The sequence below is a fragment of the Oryctolagus cuniculus genome, chromosome 4, assembly GCF_964237555.1.
Source record: "Oryctolagus cuniculus chromosome 4, mOryCun1.1, whole genome shotgun sequence".
NCBI classification, from domain to species: Eukaryota; Metazoa; Chordata; class Mammalia; order Lagomorpha; family Leporidae; genus Oryctolagus; species Oryctolagus cuniculus.
Window position 1 is genome coordinate 160,155,561 of NC_091435.1, and position 24,154 is coordinate 160,179,714.

Consider the following 24,154-nt stretch of genomic DNA (forward strand, 5'->3'; position numbering starts at 1 on the left):
CGGGATTTGGTCAGGCTGACACAAACCATTTTTAAAGTTCATTCTTTTGAGTCTGAAACTTTCACACACAGCCAACCTTGTATCAGCGAGACACTTATTACTTATGCGTCAGGGAGACATTCTTTGTTAGCCAGATGTTTTTGAGTTCAGTAGAGGTTACATGGCTGTTCAGAAAATTAGATGTTCTATTAATAATTACTGTTCCTTCTGATTGAGAATATTATTCCTATTATCTCAGGGTCCGGTTCATGAGAATAATACACCTTACGAATGTACTAATGGGGTGGGAGTTTGTATGAACTGTCCTTAAGTCTCCACCCCTCACAAATTGTCAGGCTCAATCCTGTTACGGATGCTGCTGGAGACATTTCTAGAAGGATTACCAATGAACACTCTCCTAAAAGGAAGCTTCTTTTTATGAAAAGCCAAGGGGGATTTGGAAGTGTAGGACAGTTGCCCAGAGGAAAGATTTAGGAGAGTACATGGGGTAAAGCTGGCTGTCACTTAACAGAACCATTGAACTTCCAACCCCAAAGCTGGCTGCCGGTTTGCACCTGCTGCCCTTGAGCTCCTCCAAGTCCACCCTTCTGTTTTCTGCTCCGTGATGCTGGGGCTGGGACTTTGCAAGCTGCTTCTGAGAGTTCTTGCTAGAGGGTGTTCTATGCAATTCTTCTGGTAGGACCCAAGGCAGAGTGGAGGTGAGAAGTGAGAAGAGACTTCCTTCCCTTACCGTCTCATGCCCCTCCTCAGAATCCTCCTGCAGCGGTTGCTAGCTGGGGCACCTGTCTCAGCATTTTCAGAAGCAGTCGGTTTTTTTTTTTTTTTTTTTTTTTCATCTCTCAGCAGTTGGCTGGCCCCTTTTCCTGAGGCTCTGAGCACCAGCTCACAGGACAGCTGCTCTGTTAATAGGGCCTGGAGTTCGCGTCTTTGCCTTCTGTCTCAGCTCAAGAAAGGAGATAGCTGCTTCCTGCAACTGGGCTACCTAGCACTCTTTTTTCCTCTTGTTCACTGCTCCAATATCTATGTGAGGGGTCTTCAGGAAGTTCATGGAAAACGTATATGATGAAAAACTATGCGTGCATTTCAAAACCATTTTTGAGTGGAAGTAAACTTAACTCTTAATTCCATTTTCCCATGAACTTTTGGGAACGCTCTCATATAACAAGCAATTCTCTGAACTAAATCCTTTTGAATGTGACTTTGCTTTTCTGCTTGGACCCTGACTGTTGCTTGTGGGTGGCAGGCTTGCAGCAGACAGCAGCTCCCAAGCAGTGCAGCGGCAGAAGCGATGCACTCAAACTCGTCCTGCTCAGTCTAAGAAATGATTATTTCCAGCCACAAACCGAGCCTGCTTAACAGGCTTTGTGTTCCTTGAACGGTTAGGTAGATAGCTTTCAGAAATGATATTGGAATAATATTATTAATACTGTTAATCTAGGTTTTCACACATAAAAAAAGAGAATAACAGAAAAAACAACTATAAAATGGAACCAATATTAGATGATTAAAAAAAAAAAACTTTCCCAGGAGGGACCGGTAACCAATCTTCCCACGATACAATCAACTTAGAAGCAAGTGAACAAACAAAAAGAATAGCAGATACATACAAAAAGAAAAATTACAATTAGCAGCAAACCCAAAAATTCTCTCTCTTTGTCTGAAAGGTAAATAAAACTAAAACAATAATACTTATAGTTAAATATATAAAGAATAATTGTGATCTATGTATGATCCTCAATGCAGTACTTAAAGGAAATGTCATAGTACATTAAGGCATAGTATTTGTTTTTTATGACTTAAAAATAAGTGAGTTAAGCATTTTTAGGAAAAGGACTATAAAGTAAAAGAAAGCTAGAAAAAATTAATAAAGACAAGGCCAAAAAGTGTCTAGAATTAGAAAACATGAGCGTTGTAACAGAACTGATAAGTAAATATATCCAAAAGTGGATTCCCTGGAAAAAATAAAAACAAAAGAATGAATAGATTTACTATCAGATAATCTAATTAATAAAAGTAAAAGAGAAATAAGGAATAAGAAAGGGGAATTAGTTACAGATGCTGAGAATTAAAACAATAATAAGAAATGATTTTGAGCAATTTTGTGCAAAAACATTGGATAACCTTGATCAATTTGATTTTCTTGAAAAAATATAAAGTGGAAACAAAAAGACAAATTTGTACAGATTAATAACTTTGAACAAATTAAACATGGTCAAGGAATTGACAGTGACTACGCCTTCCTGGAAAATGCCAAATCCAGATAGCTTTACGTCTGACTTAAAAAATTTGAAACTTTTTAAAAATATAAAGAAAGAAGAAACTTTCCCAGTGATTTTTTTGTGAAACCAGCATAATTCTGATACTAAAGCTATAAAAAAATCAGAAAACAGAAATCCGTCTAGATCAATTACTTGTATGATGCAAAGATCTTAAGTATCAGCAAATAGCTCTTAAGGATTCAGAGAACAACACAACAAGCAAAATGGGATAGTTCCACAACAGCAGGGATGATCAGCATGAGGAGTGAGGTGAAGCCTGCTCCAGACCTGAAGGATGCAGGTGTGGTGGGGCCATTCGGAGCTGGGGAAGTGCCCAGGGGCGCTGGATGGCAACGCACACTCATGTCAGCCCAGCCCTCCTCTATGAGATGCCAAACGCAGAAGACCCAGGGTCATCAAAATGACAGAAACAAAACCTGAATATCTTAGAAAAGACCTTAGATATACATGGAACAGTGTCCCTTGGAACAACAGCTGGTTTCTCTGACATATTGGCAAGCTTAATTTTCAGGTAAAACATGGTGCTTTGAAGACATATGCGTCATTGACTACACTTCCATTTTTGTCTACTATAGTTGCTTACAAGCTCCTTGTAAGTGCTGTTTTGTACTCAGGTAATAGAAGCAAGGGAAATTGTGTCCTTAGAAGTTCACTGATTGGCATAGTATGAGGTGTTTTATATCCCCATGGTTTGGCTTTTTCTAAAAATGGACATCTGGCAGTCAGGTATCATACAGTTCTAAGGGCCATCCAAAGGAAGGGTTTTACTTCATTGTGCTGCTGTGTCAAACAGAGATGGAAGCAATGGTAAATTCTCTAGTCTCCCAGACAGTGTGTGGAATACTTACTGGTCTACAGCATTATCCAGTATTCAAAGACACTTGAGAAAACTGTACATGAAAGTTAACCGAAGACTGAATAGATACTGACTCAGCACAATGTTTGTGTTTTTTATTATATTTCTTATGATGAGCACTTGCATATTGTTAAAATAATTAAAAGTCACTCTGGACAGATGATTTGTTTCTGTCTCTTTTACCAGCTATATAGCAGATACTTAATACTTATTCAGAAATTCAATAAATATAAATAAAAATAAATGTGAAAAATATGAGGAATGCTAAAATCATAGTAGTAAATCTACTAAGTGTAAAAGTATTTGATCTCCTTGCAATGTACTAAAATGGCATGTGATAACATTTACTGCTTGTTCTTGCTGACTGGAAAACCCATAGGAGGTTAAGACTATACAAATATTACCCTGATATAACTGAAAGTAGATGAACAATTTTGAAAAAGATGAGTAATGAGGGAAAATCAAGTCTATCAGATATTAATAAAGAGATGCAAGACTATCATATCACAGTGCCTTAACAACTAAAACAGTGCAGCATTGATGCAGGAAACGGTAGCAGATGAATGGGGCAGGACATGAATTCAGAAACAGACCTCAGAATACGTACAGAGACGTACAGTATGATAAAGGGTAGCTTATTCAATTTGCTTATTAATTACTTATTAAATTAAAATGGGATAAATAGTCAAGAAAACAATCAAAGTTGAATCCAAAACTCATATCCCATACCTGATTAAATATCAAGTGGCTACAAAATTTAAATGTAACAAAAGAAAACCCTAGAAAACAACAACACTAGAATCTTTTCATAGCTTTAAAATGGTGAAGATTTTCCAACTATGGTTCAAAATCTAGAAACCACTCATGATGGCATTTGTTATACACCTGTAGCACCCTTATCGTGAACCTCTATATGGCAATACATAAAATATAAATGTCCATCAAAGGACTTAGGTAAATAATACATATGATAGTCACCCAATGAATGCTATATGAACGTTTAAAGAGTGAGAAAACTCTTCATGAGATGATATAGAAAAATCTTTAAGAAATATTATGAGCAAAGTGAAGTGCATGGCATTATATTTGAATTCATGGCTATGTATTCAAAGAGAAAGAACCACATGACCAAGGATTATCTCTGGATTGACACATGAGAAACTAACAATTGCCTGCAAGGAGGGAACCTGAGTGGTTAGCAGATGGGGTTACTGCATTCATTTTAACACTTGGTGGGTTCTGAACCATGCATAGAGTTTGTTTTCTATTTGAAAGTATAAAACAAATACAATACAATGAAGTGGATGCAAATATGGTAGGTAAATTTGTGGGAAACTCAGGGGTAATGCACACTTTATGAAACTGTGAAGACTAAATACAATATTGCAAGTGGCATAAAAATAAATGCTAGAAAAGAAATAAAAGGTACATATGGTATAAATTTTTATACCTATAAAGGTAAATATTTGGGCTTTTTTTTTTGTCTATTGAGTATGACTCTATATGAAGGGCTGCAAACTCAGCTGCCTTCAGGGGCTGAGCATTCTTTCATTCAACAGACGTCAAAGTACCAGCAGTGAGTCAGGCACCGGGAATATAGCACTAAACAACTACAGGGAGAATAAATCTCTGCTCTCATGGAGTTGTTAGTCTCGAGGGAGATGGCCCTGGCAATGCCAGCAATCAATACCACATGGAACTACAAACAGTGACGGGGGTGAGCATGGGGTTTGAAACAGTGAGGTCACAGCGGCCAGTGGGGGCAGTGTGGGGTGCTGGTGTTGTTGCCTCCTTTGGGAGGAAGGCAGCAGGCACCCTGCTCTAGGAGAACACGGTCATGTGGAGCTGTGGGAATAGACTTTTCCAGAGGGGACCAGAAATCCAAATTTGTACTTGAAATTGCCTGATTTTTAAATCATGACTCAATTTTAAAATAAAACCACCATGTTGGCCAAACAAAACACATCTTGCTGGCCAAGGCTGGCTCAGTGGATGGCCAGTTCAAATCTCTAAAAAAAAGTGAGATTTAGTTTTAAAGCAAACATGCAAGTCTTGTAAGCCTTGTCATCTTACGAAGCTGTGTGCATTTTCCATTTCTTCCAATGTTTCTGGAATGCCTCACCAGGAACTGATCGCTCCCCAAGCATCACAGGAGAAAACCCGTGTCACTTTGGACTTACATCCCGTTTGGACCCGGATTATATTTACTAGATATGATACTTCATCACATTCGGGTTTCCTAAAAACAAGATCTACCCTCAAATGTCTGAGGATATTTAATGGTATACTCTTTTTTTTTTTATTATTTATTTTTTTGACAGGCAGAGTTAGACAGTGAGAGAGAGAGACAGAGTTATAGACAGTGAGAGACAGACAGAGAGAAGGGTCTTCCTTCTGTTGGTTCACTCCCTTAATGGCCTCTACAGCCGGCGCTGCGCTGATCAGAAGCCAGGAACCGGGTGCTTCCTCCTGGTCTCCCATGCGGGTGCAGGGCCCAATCACTTGGGCCATCCTCCCCTGCCCTCCCAGGCCACAGCAGAGAGCTTGACTGGAAGAGGAGCAACCGGGACAGAATCCGGTGCCCCAACCGGGACTAGAACCTGGGGTGCCGGCGCCACAGGTGCAGGATTAGCCAAGTGAGCCACGGCACCACCTAATGGTATACTCTTGACCTTGAAGGCAACCCCAAACAAGAAGCTGCAAATATTTGGAATAAGGGTAATGCCACTAAAATTAATACATATTCTTCTAAAGTATCTATTGAAGAGGATTGCACGTCAACATATAGGAGTCAACACACTACTCCCAGCTTTCTAGGCATTGAGTAAGAGAATCAATACTTTGGTTTCATTTCATTGCTCTCAAGTTGTTTTTCTGTTCTTTGTACCTGAGTGGATGCTATAAGGCTGTTCAGTCCAGGGATCTCAGCATGCACATCTGCCCAAACAAAGGCTTTATTCCAGACACAACCAGGACGTACACCCTTTTTATTTTCCTATGACCAACGGCTCAGTTTCTGTGGTCAGCTAACGACATTAGTCATGTAGAATCACGGTGAGGAAGAATGCAGAACTTTTAATGAGCTTGTGACAGCTTAGGTTTTCCTCCCTAACAAGATGTATGAATCAGAAGCCACAAGTTGGAGCTTTGGAAATATTTGTTCTTCAGAAAACACACACTGCACTTATTATTATTTGGTACATTCCCATGGAAATAGAGTGTCCTTGGGAAGGGGTCCACCAAGATACTGACTTTGATGCTGTCAAATGCTCATCTGTCCCTTGTTCTTGGTTAATGACAAATCTGCACAATATTTATCTAATCAGTCAGTATCTACACTAAAGTTCATTATCTTAGATCACATACATTGTAGCTATCTGTTTATCCATTCACCTGTCCCTCCCTTCCTCTATCCATTCTTTCATGAAACACTGTTTGAGCACCTACTATTGATCTACTACAGTGCTAGGTGCCAGGCACACAGTACAAAATGAATGTAATGCCTTATACCTTCTCATAAGGAGCTTGTTGTCCTTTGGGAGACAACACTAGATTAGGCACGTTAACTATGTAAAAAAAAGTCAGTGTAAAATTACAGGCATGGTGAGTGTCACACGGGCAAGACAAACACGCGGAATTTGACTTGGGGAAGGAAACCCCCCTAGAAGAAGTAAAGAGAGGGAAAAGATCCCCAGAAGGGCCTGCTAGGAGGAGCTTCAAGGACAAACAGGAGGAAAAGGACAAACAGCTGGAAAGAGACAAGAGCAATCTCAGATGTAGGTTCCAGGCACATGGGAGGGAGCCTGGCCTTGCACAAGGGGTGAGAGGAGGCAGGTGCAGGAGAGGGAGTGGGGCTGGGAGCACACGGGAGGAGGCGGGCGAGGCAGGCAAGAGCCTGGCCATTCAGGGGGGATTAATATTTGTCCTAAGTTAGAACAGGTTGAAAGGTCCTAAATGAAGGAAATGGAAATAATTGGATTTGCCTTTCAAAAATCGCCAAAGTCATTGCATTGCAAGGGTTGGGGAGGCCTGCATTAGCAGATAGGTGAGTGATGACTGAAGTGCCTGCGAGGGTGACACAGATTTCCAGCTGCAGGTGGGGTAAGAAGGTCCTGCACTACTGAAAAGTCAGGAGGCAAAGGCGAGTTAGGCAGGCGGTCTCAGGATCAAGTGCACAGGCGTGGGCATGGGAGAGGTACAAAGCACGCAGTTACACCATGGAATCCAAGGAAGGGTGCAGTGTGCAGAAGCAGAGAGCGGCTGGGGTACCGAATGCTGCTGAGGGGGTGGAGAAGATGATGGCTGGGAGATGGCCACTGACTTGGCAGCGCGGGATCCATCAATGACATCAGCAGGGTTGCCCAGTTGGCGGGAGCAGCTGAAGCCACAGAGATTGGTTGAAGAGTAAATGGGAGATGAGGACACAGAGACCCTGGTCTCTGGTGACACTGTGAGGAGCTTGGCTGTGAGTGGAAGGAGAAATGACTGGGAGTTAGATGCAGGGAATGTGTGGATGCTGGGCCTATGTGTCCATAGATTTATACATGTTTAGTTTAGAGGAGGTGTGGGAGAAAGGCAGAGAGAGAGGAGAGAAGAGAGAGAAGGAGAGAGAGAGAGAGAGAGAGAGAAAGAGAGAGGGGGGAGGAGAGAAGAAGAGAGAGAGGTAGAGAGAGAAAAGGAAAGGAAGGGAAGGGGTATAAGATAAGAGAACTGAAGAGAAGAGATTGCGGGGTGGGTGTTAAACACTTGCCTAGGTGTGTTCCAGAAGGGATCGCTCTTCTATTGTCATGGGAGGAAGGCAGGAAGGCCACATACTGCAGGGGGGTTCAAGTGTTTGGTGTCAGGACAACTAGAGTTTTATGAGATAGGTTGCATTTTCTCAAAAATAGGAGATAAGGTTATCTGAGGAGGGCATGGGGGGACGGGGTAGTTAAAGGTTCAAGGAAGACAATGGAATCTAAACCAAGATTTTTTTTTTTTGACAGGCAGAGTGGACAGTGAGAGAAAGAGAGACAGAGAGAAAGGTTTTCCTTTGCAGTTGGTTCACCCTCCAATGGCTGCTGCAGCCGGCGCACCGCGCTGATCCGAAGCCAGGAGCCAGGTACTTCTGGTCTCCCATGGGGTGCAGGACCCAAGCACTTGGGCCATCTTCCACTGCACTCCCTGGCCACAGCAGAGAGCTGGCCTGGAAGAGGGGCAACTGGGACAGAATCCGGTGCCCCGACTGGGACTAGAACCCCGTGTGCCGGCGCCGCAAGGCAGAGAATTAGCCTAGTGAGCCGCGGCGCCGGCTCAAAACCAAGGCTGTGAACAGAGACGTTTGGTAGGACCTCAGGGCAATGCTGGTGGTTATCTGGATTCACAGCAGTACCATTCAGCTCTGTTCAGTGACACTGTGTTTTTTTTTTTTTTTTTTTTTTTTTTTTTTAAGATTTTATTTGAGAGGTAGAGTTACAGACAGTGAGAGGGAAAGACAGAGAGAAAGGTCTTCTTTCCATTGGTTCACCTCCCAAATGGCTGCAAAGGCCGGAGCTGTGCTAATCTGGAGCCAGGCGCCAGGAGCTTCTTTCTGGTCTCCCATGTGGGTGCAGGGTCCCAAGCACTTGGGCCATCTTCTACTGTTTTCCCAGGCCATAGCAGAGAGCTGGACTGGAAGTGGAGCAGCTGGGACTAGAACCAGCGCCCATGTGGGACGCCGATGCCACAGGCGTAGGATTAACCTACTGTGCCCTGGCGCTGGTCCCTGACACTCTCTTTTTAATAGCTGGGCTGGCTGAACTCTGGGCAGGAGGTTAGGAGGACCTGGCTGAAGGGCTGAGACAGCCACAACTTATCATGGGACCTCACACTGGGCTGGTTCCCAGTTTCCTCAACTTATCAGATGATGACATCAGAGTTGATGAGACTTAAAGTCTCATACCAGCCCCAAAGAACCACAAATGTCCCCCACATTCATGGAGAGGCCCTTATAGCTCACCCAGAGTTTTCTGCTGATATATTTAGTTTAAACTTCAAGATGAAACAGATCTTCTAAAGATCTGTAGAAAAACACATTTCATAGGAAAGAAAAGAAAATTGCATCACTTCTATGGCTATCCTCAATAGGATATAATATTTGCAATCTCTACAATTGAATCACAGGATGGCAAACTTTTTTAACAGAACCAGGTAATAAATAGGCTTCTTAGACAGTCTTTTCTGCAACTACTCCACCAGGCCATATAAGGCAAAAGCCACCACGGATAATGCTAAGTGATGAGCACAGCCCAATAATACTTTATTTACAAACACAGGCAGCGGGCAACTTTGCACAACTTACACTTGGTGGATTATAGAATGCACCAAATACTCTAAGCAAGCAAGTGGAAGTGCGCTGTAAACACACTTGGGACATCTTCCACGGGCACTTTGAGGCCTTGTGAGTTACATGAAGGTATTTCCAAAAGTTTGTCCAAAACGAAACTGAAAGAGAAGCTTATTTTGAAAGCTTATGTTTGGCAGCCTGGACTAGTCTTTCTATGCTGTGTATTCCCCATGAGCTTTGTGAAGATCCTCACTTGCTTTGCTGGAAAGACTGGGGGGCTCAGGGAGGTGGCCGGGCCTCTCAGGCACAAAGCAACACTTCCAAAACAGCAAAGGCTTCAGCAAGAAACTGCTTGGCTTTTTGAGATCAAATGGGTGTAAAGCACTCTCTTTGTCTTCAGCTCTTTATCCTGAGTGCCTTTGAACAGATCTGAGCAGGGCAGGAAGAGAAGGTAGGAGGAAGCACGCCAGGAAGCAGGGTCAGGCTGAGCGGTTGGGGCCCAGCAATCTTGTAGGGGAAGAGGGGAAACCTACAAAGGGCACCCAGCGATGCAAACGACGCCTGAGAGCCCGCAGGCTGGGAGGGCCCTGCCAGTCTGAGGCATGGAGACAGGAAAAGTCTGAAGGGTCTGTGCTCGGGTAGCTCCCCTGGGTGGGCTTGGTTTCAAAAAGCAAAATAAACTTGGGAGACTTAGAGGAGGAAGGAAAGAAACAAACAAACATGCAGAGCTGCAGGGTAAGTTCTCTCCCAACCGGCGGTCAGGGCCTGAGCCAGGCCGCCTGATGCTGCCGGCCGTCTGTGTCTTGTCCACTGCTCTTCCTGAGGCCCTGGCTGCACCGACGCTGGCTTTGCACCCCCAGCCAGTAATAGAAGGATAAAGAGGCTACAGACCTAGAATGAGGTTACTCATAAGTAGCAAAACTGGGGCCGGTGCTGTGGCACAGTGGGTTAACGCCCTGGCCTGAAGTGGTGGCATCCCATTTGGGTGCCGGTTCGAGACCTGGCTGCTTCACTTCCGATCCAGCTCTCTGCTGTGGCCTGGGATAGCAGTGGAAGATGGCCCAAGTCCTTGGGCCTCTGTACCTTCGTGGGAGACATGGAAGCTCCTGGCTTCGGATCGGCGCAGCTCCAGCCGTTGTGGCCAACTGGGGAGTGAACCATCGAATGAAGACCTCTCTCTATCTGCTTCTCTTCTCTCTGTGTAACTCTGACTTTGGAATAAATAAATAAATCTTTCAAAACAAAACAAAACCAGCTTTCAAACCAGGTCACGTTGAATCTGGGGCGCTGCCTCCTCACCTCTCAGAAGTACCCTGCCCTTCCCAGGGATCAGAGTTGGATAGAACCCCAGAGATGCTTTGATTCAGCTCCTTATTTTTGGATGTGGAAGTGGAAAAGTGAGTGGCTTGCCCAAGGTCACACAGCCAATGGCTGAGAAGCTAACTTGGCCTTGGAACGCTTCCTTTATGTGTCTCCACGAGTACCCAACAACTCTTCTGCAAATATCTATCGAAAAGTCGAGGGTGAATGATTAGCCTGAACAGGATGTTTTTCAAGTGCTGCAAGGCGAGACATGGCATGCCACTAGGGCTCTTCCCGCACAAAGGCACACCGGCCAAGAGGAATGATTCAGGAGTTGCCTTAAATCATCAGCAACAGGAGATAAGTTTCCAACAGGGACAAGGGCACATTTCAACCACGGCACAAAAACGACTGTGCTTCTCGAAGCTTAGAACAAAGAAGCCAACGCGGAAGAGAAACGGAGGCCACGGTGAGTGCTCAGCCACGCAGCCGACTGACATGAGGATGTCCCTAACAGCACATGGCACTGTGACAGAAGAGGACCTCAAGATTCTGGGGGGAGAAAGAACCCAGCTTTGAACAGTGGAATTAACAGCAGCTTTCACCCAAGTTTTTCACAACAAAGCACTACGGAGTGGGAACTGGCTCTTCTTTTTTCTTTCCTTTTCTTTTTTTTTTAACTCTTAAAAGCAATTTTCCATATCAGAGACCAGAAAGTATGTTTTGTTTGTTTGTTTTTAATAGCTCTCAGCATGGATAGGCTCTCAGCATTTAAAGGGAGCTCTTTTTAAAATGAGGTGCAGGGGTCCTTGCCATGACACAATAGGTTAATCCTCCACCTGCGGTGCCCGCATCCCACATGGGTGCCAGTTCCAGTCCCAGCTGCTCCTCTTTCAATCCAGCTCTCAGCTATGGCTTGGGAAAGCAGAAGATGGCTCAAGTCCTTGGGCCCCTGCACCCGCATGGGAGACCCGGAGGAAGCTCCTGGATCCTGGTTTTGGATTGGTGCCGCTCCGGCCGTTTAGGCCATTTGGGGATTGAACCAGCGGATGGAAGACCTTTCTCTGTCTCTTTGTCTCTCCCTCTCACTGTCTGTAACTCTACCTCTCAAATAAATAAATCTTTTTTTTTTTTTTTTTTTAAAGTGAGGTGCAAAAGAAATCAGAGGTTTAAGCGACTTGGTTTTGCTTTCATGAGCAAGTCTTTGATTGTCATCTCTACAAATCAGTTGTATGGGTGTGTAAGTTTCCTGAATAGCTTTATTGAGATATAATTCCCATATCATGCAATTCACCCATACAAAATGTACAAGTCAATGGATCATGGTGTCTTCATTTTCGTCCCCACAGTCAATGTTACAACCTCAGAGAGAAACCCTGTGCCCTACAGCATCCCTGCCTCTCACCCAGCCCCCCAGCCTCCAGCCCTAATCAAGCACTTTCTGTCTACAGATTTACCCATTTTATATGAATGCAATCATACGGCATTGCAGTCTTTTGTGACTGGCAAGTTTAAGTTATGGTAATAATTTTGGTCAAATAGGGAAAGACGGTTAAGAGAAGTAGTTATTTTTCAATGAGTGCATGCTTTGTCTTACTGATTAGTTTGCCATTGGACTAGCCAGGCAGCCCCACTGTCTGTAGCTCCTGGGAGCCATGAACTGTGCTGGAGGCAAGATTCTAGGCCTGACTCTCTTACCAAGAGGCAAACAGCCTCAGCCTCCAGGCTGGATTTTGGACTCCCAAGAATCAGAGGTAGGCTGGTCTTCAGAGGATGGTACAATTTCCAGACTGGAAAGCAATATTTTCAAAAGAGAGAGAGGGTTAGACAAAGAGAGAGAAAAGGATACAGATAGATCTTCTACCCGCTGGTTCCCTCGTCAAACAGCCGCAATAGCACAGGCTCACCCAGGCCTACGCCAGGAGCCAGAAACTACATCCTGGTCTCTGATATACAATGCCGGCATTGCAAGCAGTGGATTAACACAAAGCGCCACAATGCCGGCCCCTGGAAAGCAATGTTTACCCATAAAGTTCAAATTTATAAGACATTAGTCATTTTTATTCATTTCCTCTGTTTTCCTCATTTGTCATGTCAACCCCAGCTGGACATAGCTGGAGAAAGACAGGCTCACTGGTAATCTCAGTGTAGACACGCGACCATGAACCTTGGGCAGGCACTGAGTGTCCTGGGTGCTCACACTTGATTCCCGCACTCACTCCTCTCCCATTTTCCTAGGTCACGATTTCAGATGGCTCCTGTTACCTCCATCCAGCCACTTTCTGATCTCCCTCTCAGCTGATCCCTTCCCTACATTTCACTGGGAAAACACAAGCCACCCAAAGAGAATTCCCCGCCCTCCCAGGACATCTATACGGGTTCAAGGGTACTTCGAGTACTTTGTCAAAACTGGAATTAAAAGATAAGGTTATTTTGGTGTGAAAGCTTTTGAAATCCATACATCCAAGGGATCTTCAATAAGTTCATGGAAAAAAATGTATTATGGAAAAAATCTATGCATGAATTTCAAAGTATTTTTTGCATCAAAATACACTTGTTTTAATTCCATTCCCATGAACTTTTTGTAGTATCCGGTGTAGTCTGTGGCTCTACGGCAGTGGCCTTTAGCAGGAAAATCATCAGCAGGGCTTGTTAAAGCTGACAATGGGACCCACCCCCAGAGCTTCTGAGGCAGTGGTTCTAGGAAGGACGTGAATATGTGCATTTCTAACAATTCCCAGGCCCTTCTGATGCTGTTGGTCTGAAGCCACGCCCTTGGAGCTTCTGCCAAGGACGGTGTGGCTCCAGCCCTAGCTAAGGTCAATTTCTCTGCTTGTATGCCTTCTCCCAAGCCCTCCCAGTCAAGGACATGGTACCAGCAATTCTCCCCTTTCTCGTTAACCTGTTCACTCACCCTTCTTCCCTGGGCTGTCCTTCCCGCAGTCTGAGTGATCCAATCAGCCTTGACACCCGAACTGTCTTAGTGAGGGTGACCCATGATGCTCATCTTGCTATATCTGACAGCCAATTTGTGGATTTCGTTCCATTGACCCATCCACAGCATTTGATGTGGCCACCTTATCCAAACCTCCCTCCTTGGCTCTCCACAAGATGCTTTGTCGATTTTCTTCCCCATCACTGGGCACTCGTTTTTGGATCTTGCTGGTTCTTTTGCATCCACCCATCAGCACACGCCAAGACCCACTCCTTGGATACCTTTTATTCTTGTCTATCTGTGTGCACTCTCTTGGTGTTCTCATTCTGTCTCATAGTTTTGAATACCATCCATAAGCTGAGATTTTCCAAATGTTAATCTGCAGCCTAGACCTCTCTTTGAACTCTAGATTTGTGTATCTAATTGTCTGCTTTAATGGACATATAAATAGGACATGTCCAAAACTAGATTACAAACCTTCCCCTGTCCCTCTTAAAAACTCCAACATACTTGTTCCATTCTGTTTTCCTTAATGATTATAAATGACAATTCTAGATAATTCACAATCAAAACATTCTTCCTTCTGTCTCATCCCTCGCCTGGGTTATTGTGTGTTTTTATCCTTGTCCCCCAACATTTATTTTTAATGCAGTAGCTAGAGATGAATTTTCAAAATGTGAATGATAGGGGCTGGCATCATCTCACTGCGGGTTAAACCATAGCTTGAACACTGACATCCCATACTGGAGTGCCAATTTGAGTCCAGGCTGCTCTGCTTCTGGCTAATGTGCCTGGGAAGGCAATAGAGGATCCCCAAGTACTTGGGTCTCTGTCACCCATATGGAAGACCCAGATGGGATTCCAGGTTCCTGGCTTGGATCTGGCCCATCTGTGGTTGTTGTTGCCATTCGGGGAGTGAACCAGCAGAAGGAAGATCTCTCCCTCTCTCTCTCTGTCTCTCTGTTGCTTTACTTTCAAGTTATATATACATATATATATTTAAAAAATAAATATATTTTTAAAAAAACGTGAACTACATCCCATGGCTCCACTGTTCATATTATATGTCAGTTCATTTCAACCCTCTGTGTCAACTCTGTAATGGCTTCCCATCACTCTCAGAGTAAAAATCAAATCCCCATTCCTTCGAGTCCATCTGTGGCTCTTCCTCTTCACTCGCTCCCCTCGTGGCTCACTGACCTCCTGGCTGTTCCTCAAACACACTGGTGTTGCTCCTGCCTCAGGACCTTTGAGCATGCTGTCCTAAAGCTGCCCTACCATCTACTATCGATCTTACCACCACCTTCTTCAGGTCTTTGCTCAAATGTTACTTTTTTTTTTTTTTTTTTTTTTTTTTCCGATGGCAGGAGCCAGGTACTTATCCTGGTCTCCCATGGGGTGCAGGACCCAAGCACTTGGGCCATCCTCACTGCACTCCCTGGCCACAGCAGAGAGCTGGCCTGGAAGAGGGGCAACCGGGACAGAATCTGGCGCCCCAACCAGGACTAGAACCCGGTGTGCCGGTGCTGCAAGGTGGAGGATTAGCCTAGTGAGCTGCAGCGCTGGCCAAATGTTACTTTTTTAAAAAGATTTTTACCGAATCATGTTTAAAATTACACGCCCCCTTCCTAATAATTTTCCAATTTTATTTCCAGAGGACTTTTCACCTTCTAGTGTACAGTATGGATTTCTGCTTTATATTATTTATTACCATGGTCTCCCCCTACATTAGACTGTAAGCATCATGAGGACAGGCCATACTCCCACTCCCATTTTATTAGTTACTGTATCTCTAGTAGCTACAATAGTCCTGGGCACATAACAGGCATCAGATAGATTTATTTGTTCAATTTTGTTCTGATAAATATCCTTTCAGCCAAAACTAAAACTGCCCATGTTTCTGGAGTACCTGGGCCCTGTACCGAAAGACCACGGATACCAGTACGCGACAGAGAGTGAAACTGTTCCCTCTTTGGTCTCAAAGGTAATAGAGGAAGATAACACTCATCAGCTTTTCTGTGCCTTCCTGCCAGGTACCTTTAACAGTAAGAAGTGTTGGTACTTTCAACTCTCTGCCAAGCCCAACTTGCCTGCGGGTCTGCTTCCAATGTTCTTTTCTCCTACCCTGTTCTTTTCCACCCAGCAGCTGCTGAGTACTGAGTGTGGATGCCAGGCCCTTTATTTTAGTTAATCCTTACAAAGCCTCTGCGAATTAGGGAGCATTATCTCTGTTTCTCAAGTGAGCAGACAGGCGCACAGAGAGGTAAGTGGCTTGCGCAAGATCACACCGCTAGCAAGAGGTAGAGAGAGAAGTTGCCAGGTTTTAAAACCCATGCTTTTAGAACCATAGTATGATGCTGCCTATGTGCATAATACATTCAGTTTCCTAGCATTTAAATGTTGGCCTTTTACCTTCCCAGTGATTTTTGAAGATGATACTGGGAATGATTTTATAATGCAGTAGATTGCAAACCGCATGTGGGTTGTGGTTCCAGTTACTATTTTTATTATTATCATTATTATTACTTAGGCTGACGATTCTTCCATGCCAGTACCAGGTCCTTGACAGCGTGGGAACTCAGTAAATGTTTATAAAATAGACGTCTGTTGAGTTAAACATAGACATAATTATATTGATGTCATTTATATTCAGAACATGTTTATCACTTATAAATTAGGGATTACCTCCAGAAGCTTTAAAGAAGTAAACTGGTTGAAAGCAAAGGTTTTTCAGGTGTTAAAACAACAGGCAGCTAAGCATACGAGTCTTAAATCCTCATCCAAAGTGATGTCTTAGTTCTTAGGATTTTGGAACCACTCCACCTGGGAAGGATGAAGAAATGATGTTTTTGCCTCCACTTGGCATTGGCTGAATCTATTTACTGGTTGCCAGATCTTACAGAAATCGTTTCATATCTGAACAAGCTCTCAGCCTTATTATATATTCAAAGAGACAAATAAATCTCTATGCTTAGGCCTCTTAGTTGCTTAAAAAAAAAACTATGTTATTGCATCTTTTCAATTATTTATTTCTCCTGAGAAGGTGCACACAATGCTGGGGTCGAGAGGACCAGTGTTACTCCGAGGTTTGGGAAAGGTTTTATTAACATTTCTCAAATCATCACCTTTTATAATTCTAAGTTAAATGAGATAATATATGAAAATCCCTTAGCACAATGGTTGTTACTGAGAAAGCACTCATTAAAGAGTATTATTTCACCAAAGTTATTTCACATTCTAAGTCATTCCTCTTCCAGATGGATTAGACTTCAATTAATCTGCTATCTGAAAATCAGTAACTCTCAAGTATTTGACACTTGGAGAATCTCCAAACCAGCAAGCCTGCAAAAAAATGAAATGAGACTGTTTTTTAAGCAGCAATATCCTAAAAGTCCACAAGAGGGCAGTGCCTCTCACAGCAGAAGATATCAGAGAGGTAGGTGGGTGGCAGGGAACTTTTGATTCTGATCTAAGTCAATAATGCCATCAATAAGACCCATTTTTAAGATTCTTCAAGTAATACGCTGCATTGTGAAGAAAATAAAACAAGGTAATGCAACAGATAACGACTCAAGGAGAAATTCATTAATGGGAACCTTAACTGTGTAGAGGACCAACCCAAAGAGGAGAAAGGGTTAGTGCCACTTCTCAAGGAGTAGCAGGGGCCAAGCTGGACATGTCTTGATCTACCTAGAGAGAGACAGAATGCCTGCATGGCTGGGGCATAGTAAGGAATGAGAAGTACACAGGGAGCATTGTATCTTCCAAATGACACAATAGGGATTAGCTCACAGGTCTTTCTGACCCCAGATTTGTGCACTGAATCACTATGCGATTCCAAACTGCAGAAAAAGCCAAACGGCACTGATCAAGACAACAAAATGGAAAGACTGAAACTAACTTAGGGAATGTGTCTTGGTACTTTTCATTAAATAAGATGTCACATGATTTTAGACCTTGAATTTATGAGGAAAAAGCACTGAAATACATCTAAAGTTATTCAAAATGAGTTATTCAAAATGTGTGTTCCAAGACTTCATCTGGAGCAAAGCAGATAAGATAAACAGTCTTCTTGATCTATAGCTCTCTATAATAATCACAATTTATTATAACATTCATTATATTATTTTGCTGACCCAAAGATTATTTATCTTAGAAATATTTTCATCAAAAAGCATTACTGGGACAGGGAATTTAGTCTACTGGTCAAGATGTTGTTTACTGCTCCCTAATTCCATACCAAAATGCTTGGGTTTGATACTTGATGCTGGCTCTGGACTCCAGCTTTCTGCTAATGCAGATGCTGGGAGGCAGTGGTGAAGACTCAAGTGATGGTCCCAGCTGCCAACGTGGGAGACCAGGATTGCGCTCCTGGATCCTGGTTTTAGCCTGGCCCAGCCCCAGCCATTGTGGTCATTTGGAGAGTGAGCCAGGGGATAAGAGATCTCTCTATCTTTCTCTCTGTTTCTCTCTGTCTCTTAAGTAAATAAATAATTTACAGAAGTATTACTGGGGCTGGTGCTGTGGTAGTGAGTAAAGCCACTGCCTGCCATTCCAGCATCCCACATGGGCACCGATTCAAGTCCTGGCCACTCTAGTTTCAATTCAGCTCTCTGCAATGGCCTGGGAAAGCAGCAGAAGATGGCGCAAGTCCTTGGGCCCCTGCACCCATGTGGGAGACCTGGAAGAAACTCCTCGCTCCTGGCTTTGTTTCAGCCCCGCTCTGACTGTTACAGACATTTGGGGAGTGAACCAGCAGATGGAAGACAGTTCTCTCTCTCCATCTCTGCCTCTGCCTCTCAGTAACTCTGCCTTTCAAATAATAAATAAATAAATCTTTAAAAAATACACACATTTTAAAAAATATTAAAAAATAAGTATTATTACATTTTAAGGGAAATATACCCTAATATTTATATGGTAGGATTTCAACCCATAATTCATATTAATAAAAATTATAAATAGCATAAATGTCCAACAATAAAGAATTATTTGAATATATTATCATGCTTCTAAGTTAGTAAAATGTTTCTTCCAAAGAATTTTTTTTATTTTATTTTTTTTTTATTTTTTTGACAGGCAGAGTGGACAGTGAGAGAGAGAGACAGAGAGAGAAAGGTCTTCCTTTGCCGTTGGTTCACTCTCCAATGGCCGCCGCTGCAGCCGGCGCACCGCGCTGATCCTATGGCAGGAGCCAGGATCCAGGTGCTTTTCCTGGTCTCCCATGGGGTGCAGGGCCCAAGCACTTGGGCCATCCTCCACTGCACTCCCTGGCCATAGCAGAGAGCTGGCCTGGAAGAGGGGCAACCGGGACAGAATCCGGCGCCCCGACCGGGACTAGAACCCGGTGTGCCGGCGCCGCAAGGTGGAGGATTAGCCTATTGAGCCACGGCGCCGGCCTATCTTCCAAAGAATATTAAAGGCTCTATTACATGCTAATATGTACACAACAAGCAACAACATAAAACTCATATTTAAGGGTTGGTGTTTGGTGGAGCAGTTGAGATGCTGCTTGCGATGCTTACATTCTGAGTTTGAGATTGGGCTCCAGTTCTAAGTCCAGCTGCCTGCTAGTGTGCACCCTGGGAGACAGCGGATGATGGCTCAAGTGCTTGGGTTCCTGCTACCTATGTGGGAGACCCAGTATGTGATGTGGGCTCCTGGCTTCAGCCTGGCCCAACACCAGCTTATTGCAGGATTTGGGTATTGAACCAGTGGATGGAACATCTCTCTTTCTCTCTCTCTCTCTCTCTCCCTCTCCCTTTCCCTCTCTCTCCCTGTCTATTCTTGCCTTTCTCTACTTTTCAAATAAAATGAAAATAAATTCAAAAAATCATATATAAAAGGGAGCCCACTTTCTAAAAACTATACACATATAAGCAAAATATTAAAAGAAACAGCCAACTGATTTGAGAATGAATGGATTTTCTTCACAATGCTTTTTAAAGTTATACCTTTTTTTTTTTTTCAAAATTTGCACTTATTTTATAATCACAAAAGCATTAACAAAAGTAAATTTTGGGCATGGTGGTTGGGATACCTGCATTGTATAATGGAGTGCCTGGTTTGAGTCCTGGTTGAGTTCTAGATTCCGGCTTCCTGCTAATGTGGACTAAGAGTTGGAGCATTTAACTGGGAGCAATATGGCTCCAACCCTCCATGGTTGAGAGGAGACAGAGGAAAGAGGAGAGTGGGCAGAATCCTGAGAGCCTCTGATGATAACTTCAGACCCAGAAAGGAGAGAATTGTGGGAAGTGAAGAGGTGACTTTGGAGAAAGTCAAGAAAAACACCTTAGAAAATAGTAGCTATTGTGCATGGCCACAAGACCTTGCCAATGCCACGGGTCTGATGCAAACTGGGGAAAGAGCTGAAGCCCACAGCCACAGAAACTACTGCAGTGGGGGTGGGGACCTGGGCTTGGACACCTAATGGGATTTAGTACAAGGCGCCAAGCCCAGGTCTCCAGCAAATGCAACAGCTGCCCTGGTTGTACTGATGCTAGCCCATTTGCATGTACTTGCCTTAGGAAAGAACACGGAAGCCAACACCCAGCCCACAGAATGTCTTTAGAGAGGAAGATAAGGGGCTTAGAGATGACTTTGAGGACCAGATCCAGCAAAATTCATTTATACTCCCCAGAGTATGAGGAAGGCCTGGACTTGCCCAGAGGGGACTTCCCCCTGGACAACATTAAAGGCTGCACCTCCGCAGAGAGGCAGGAGAGGGGATAGAGAAGAAAATGAAGTTTCCTCTGAGTGCTTCATTTAATAAAACAAGAGAGTAAACAAGATTATGAAAGAATAGAATGAAATAAAAAGGGAGTGGGCAAAAATAAGGAAACTAATTGAGAATCTAAATGCCACAATGATGGGAATAAAGATATCGCAGCAGTAAGGAACATAACACTAAAACAATGAGGAGAAGGAAGCCTCACGTCCCAGCCAAGGGAGGGAAGAAGTGGCCTAGATGACAGTCTGATCAGTGGGCAGAGAACAAAGACACCAGAACAGAGGGTAACTGGTCTTCCAGAGATGAGAAATAAAATAGAAATGGGATGTAAAGGCAGGAACATTGGACATTTTTTCTCCCCTGAAATAAAAGACGACTTGAAGCTACAGATCAAAGGGACATACAATGCTCTGGGAAAAAAGCTGACAAGGTATGCACAGGCTCCCCAATCTCTTCTTGGGTCCATCTGTGGCCTCCCTGTTGAAATTTAGCTTCCGAAAAGAGCTCTGCTAAGTCAGGTCAGCCCGAACCCTTCATCCTGCACACCTGATCACCCCCAGAGTCGGGTCAGGCTTCTGCACCACCTCGGGTGATGTCCAGCCATCCTGGGCTGCCTACAGCAAGAATCCCGGTAGGTGGGCTGGGCCACAATCTCCCCGTCCCCGATGCTTCCTCTTAGCTATTTTCCATCCATGACCCCCTCTCAGCGCCTTGGCTGGATCTGCCACCTGCCTGTGCTGTGTTGGAAGCCGAGTCAATCGGTTCCCTTCAGTGTTAAGTCCCACTGTTGTGGGCCCCTTACCTGTTGCAGTGGTCCTGAATCAAGTCTGCCTCCCTGTGCTTTCCCAAGCAACACTGAATAAGGTTTTCCTTGACATTGCTAGCCACATCCTAGGTACTTTATCAGCGTCAGTGATAAGGAAGTCCTTTCTTGGGCAACTAGGCAGAAAGTCCCCTCTAAGGACAATAGTTTTGGCCAGCATAAGACTTTTCCTGAATTGGCAACCAACCCCCAAAGTAATGAGGCAATCATCTACAAAGTCCTGAAGAAGAGCGAGTGGACCCAGCCAGCACCACTGAGATATCAAGGAAGCACGTTCTCAAAAATGACGCACTCCGCAAGTTAAAGCCGCCCAGAGTGACTCGTGCCAAAACCAACAAACGCCACTGGCGAATGAAATGCAGTCCGGCCTGGGACGAGAACAGAGAGGTCGTGGGGCAAGGGCTGCTGGTGAGCCCTGGGTGTTTACCTGCAGATGATGACTAAGCAGCGGGTCCAATGTCAATGTCAATGTTACAGACCTTGACAAAGTAATAGCAATAAAAGTAACAGAAGCTGGATGATGGTGTGGGTGAGGGGGCACGAACGAGGTCCTTTAGAAACTGTGGTGGTCAGTTAACACTGCTTCAGGGTGAAATACCGGATAAGAAAGTATGACCTCATCTAGAGTAAATTTTTGATTTTATAGGAATCTTTTGAAATCCAACATCCCTTGGGTTAAAAAAAACCATTTAACCAATATTCAGTAATTTCTTCAATTGTTCTTCAGTGCTTCTCCAATAAGTTTAAATAAAATTAAATTTAACCGTTATTTTAAAAGTAGTATTTATAGTGTAATCCCATATTTATAAAATTATTTCTATTTACCCATCCTTCATTTCTTTGTTTTTTTTTCTTCCTATTTTGTACATATACATGGAGAAATAATCTAGAAAGAATATCCCTCAAGTTTGATTGCTTATTATTTCTGGAGTATAGATGTTTGGGTTATTTTTGCTTTATTTCTTATATTTTTCCATTTTACTTTAACAGCAAATGCTACATTTTAGCACATATACTATTCTTTTTTGACAGGCAGAGTGGACAGTGAGAGAGAGAGAGAGAGAGAGAGAGAGAGAAAGGTCTTCCTTTACCGTTGGTTCACCCTCCAATGGCCGCTGCGGCTGGCACACTGTGGCCGGCGCACCATGCTGATCTGAAGGCAGGAGCCAGGTGCTTCTCCTGGTCTCCCATGCGGGTGCAGAGCCCAAGCACTTGGGCCATCCTCCACTGCAGTCCCAGGCCATAGCAGAGAGCTGGCCTGGAAGAGGGGCAACAGGGACAGAATCCGGTGCCCCGACTGGGACTAGAACCCCGGTGTGCCGGCTCCGGTAGGCAGAGGATTAGCCTATTGAGCTGCAGCGCCGGCCAACATAAACTATTAAATAATATGATTTATTATTTATATTTTATAAAAGGAACAGTGTAAAAATAAGAAGAGGAAATAATTTCTTAACACGGTAGCACTGGTGTTGCTGTGTAGACTGCACTGGTGAACAGGTGTCCTTGGCCATGCAGGCACAGTGCATGGCAGTGACCTCGTCCCATGAAAGGACGTGGAAGCATCACAGTATTGCCACATTGCTCCGTGTACAATGTGCTGATCCAAGTACCTCTCCAGAAGTACAAGATGTCACCTTTTTGCCAAGGAATGTGGTCAAAGTAGCAGAAATATATAACACGAATTGGGGAGGAATTAAAGTTTTAATGATTTACTAAAGCGACTTCTGGACAACAGGGCAGAAGTTCCCACCAGCTTACTGAATTGGAGATATATAATTTAAATGATTTCTGAGTAAGGGTAAGGACATCAGCTTCTGTGTCTTATTACTATTTTATCCTCTTTGACAAGTACTGTGGGCAAACAGACACTTTAGCAGACAGCAATGAAGTGTAAAAACTTTGATTTTTGATGTGTGTATTTATGATTTATACAAGAGTAATTTTGTTTCTTGTTTGGCTTTTCCTGAATGGTTTTCTCCTTAAACTCTTTCTTTTTTTTGTTACAACTAATGAGTTTGAGGATCAAAAAATGAAACAATACTATTTAACTTCTTATAAATAGGTTAGCATTTTCCCTCTTTTGGTGAAACATTTAATATATTTGAGCATCCAAAAATTAAACAATGGTATTTAACTTCTCACAAATGGGTAGGATTTACTCAGATTGGGAAGTTAAATGAAAAAAAAAATGTAACCCTGAAGATCAGAACTTTATATTTTGGAAACACAGAAAGTAATAGATGGTTCTATTAAAAATAGCAAATTTGTACAACTGTACTTCTAAGGCAAGATTGTACGTTTCCTTTTTATGATTTGCCTTGCGTCATGTCTTTGAAAAGCAAACAGGCCATTAAAAGCATGCTAAATTCTTAACCAGCTGTATTACTGGATGGGGTACAGTTTTATTAAACTTTAAACACATCTTAATGAGCTTCAGGTATAGTTTGTGCTGCAAAACGACCATGGATTTCTCACTCCCTGACTCACTTTACAAATGAAATACCAGTGTCAGATCAGAGAAGAGCTGGAAATCCCATTTAATTATTGAAATATTAAGACTGTAAAGGGATCTATGCTGCCATTTAATCAAGGCAGGCTGCAATCTTGGGTGCTAACATTATGAGCACTATCTATATGCTGTTACTCAGGCTGCCTCGAAATCAGATACTGGCCAGCCCTTCCAGCTGGGGCTTACTGGGAGCATTGCTAGCATCCATGCAATTCTTGTAAGGGTCTGAGAAGGTGCTCAAAGTAGCAGCGAATGAGGGTCAGTTCCCCAGGATGTAGAGAATGAAGTCAGACGGCATGCTGGGAACTGCACAGCACTGGGCATTAGCAGTCGTGAATTCTGGCCTCACTTCTGTCCCCTGTCGGCCACAGGCTCTGGGGCAAGTCCCTTTACCCTTAGGATCTCTCGTAAAACAG

General features: G+C 43.5%; 1 protein-coding gene and 1 pseudogene across 14 annotated transcripts in view; one reads left to right on the forward strand and one right to left on the reverse strand.

Annotated features, from left to right (window-relative positions):
* Positions 1-24,154, reverse strand: part of THRB (thyroid hormone receptor beta) — a 401,819-nt gene that overhangs the window by 126,418 nt on the left and 251,247 nt on the right. The gene's annotated exons all lie outside the window — the stretch shown is intronic.
* Positions 2,554-3,186, forward strand: LOC100350181 (complex I assembly factor TMEM126B, mitochondrial pseudogene; annotated as a pseudogene).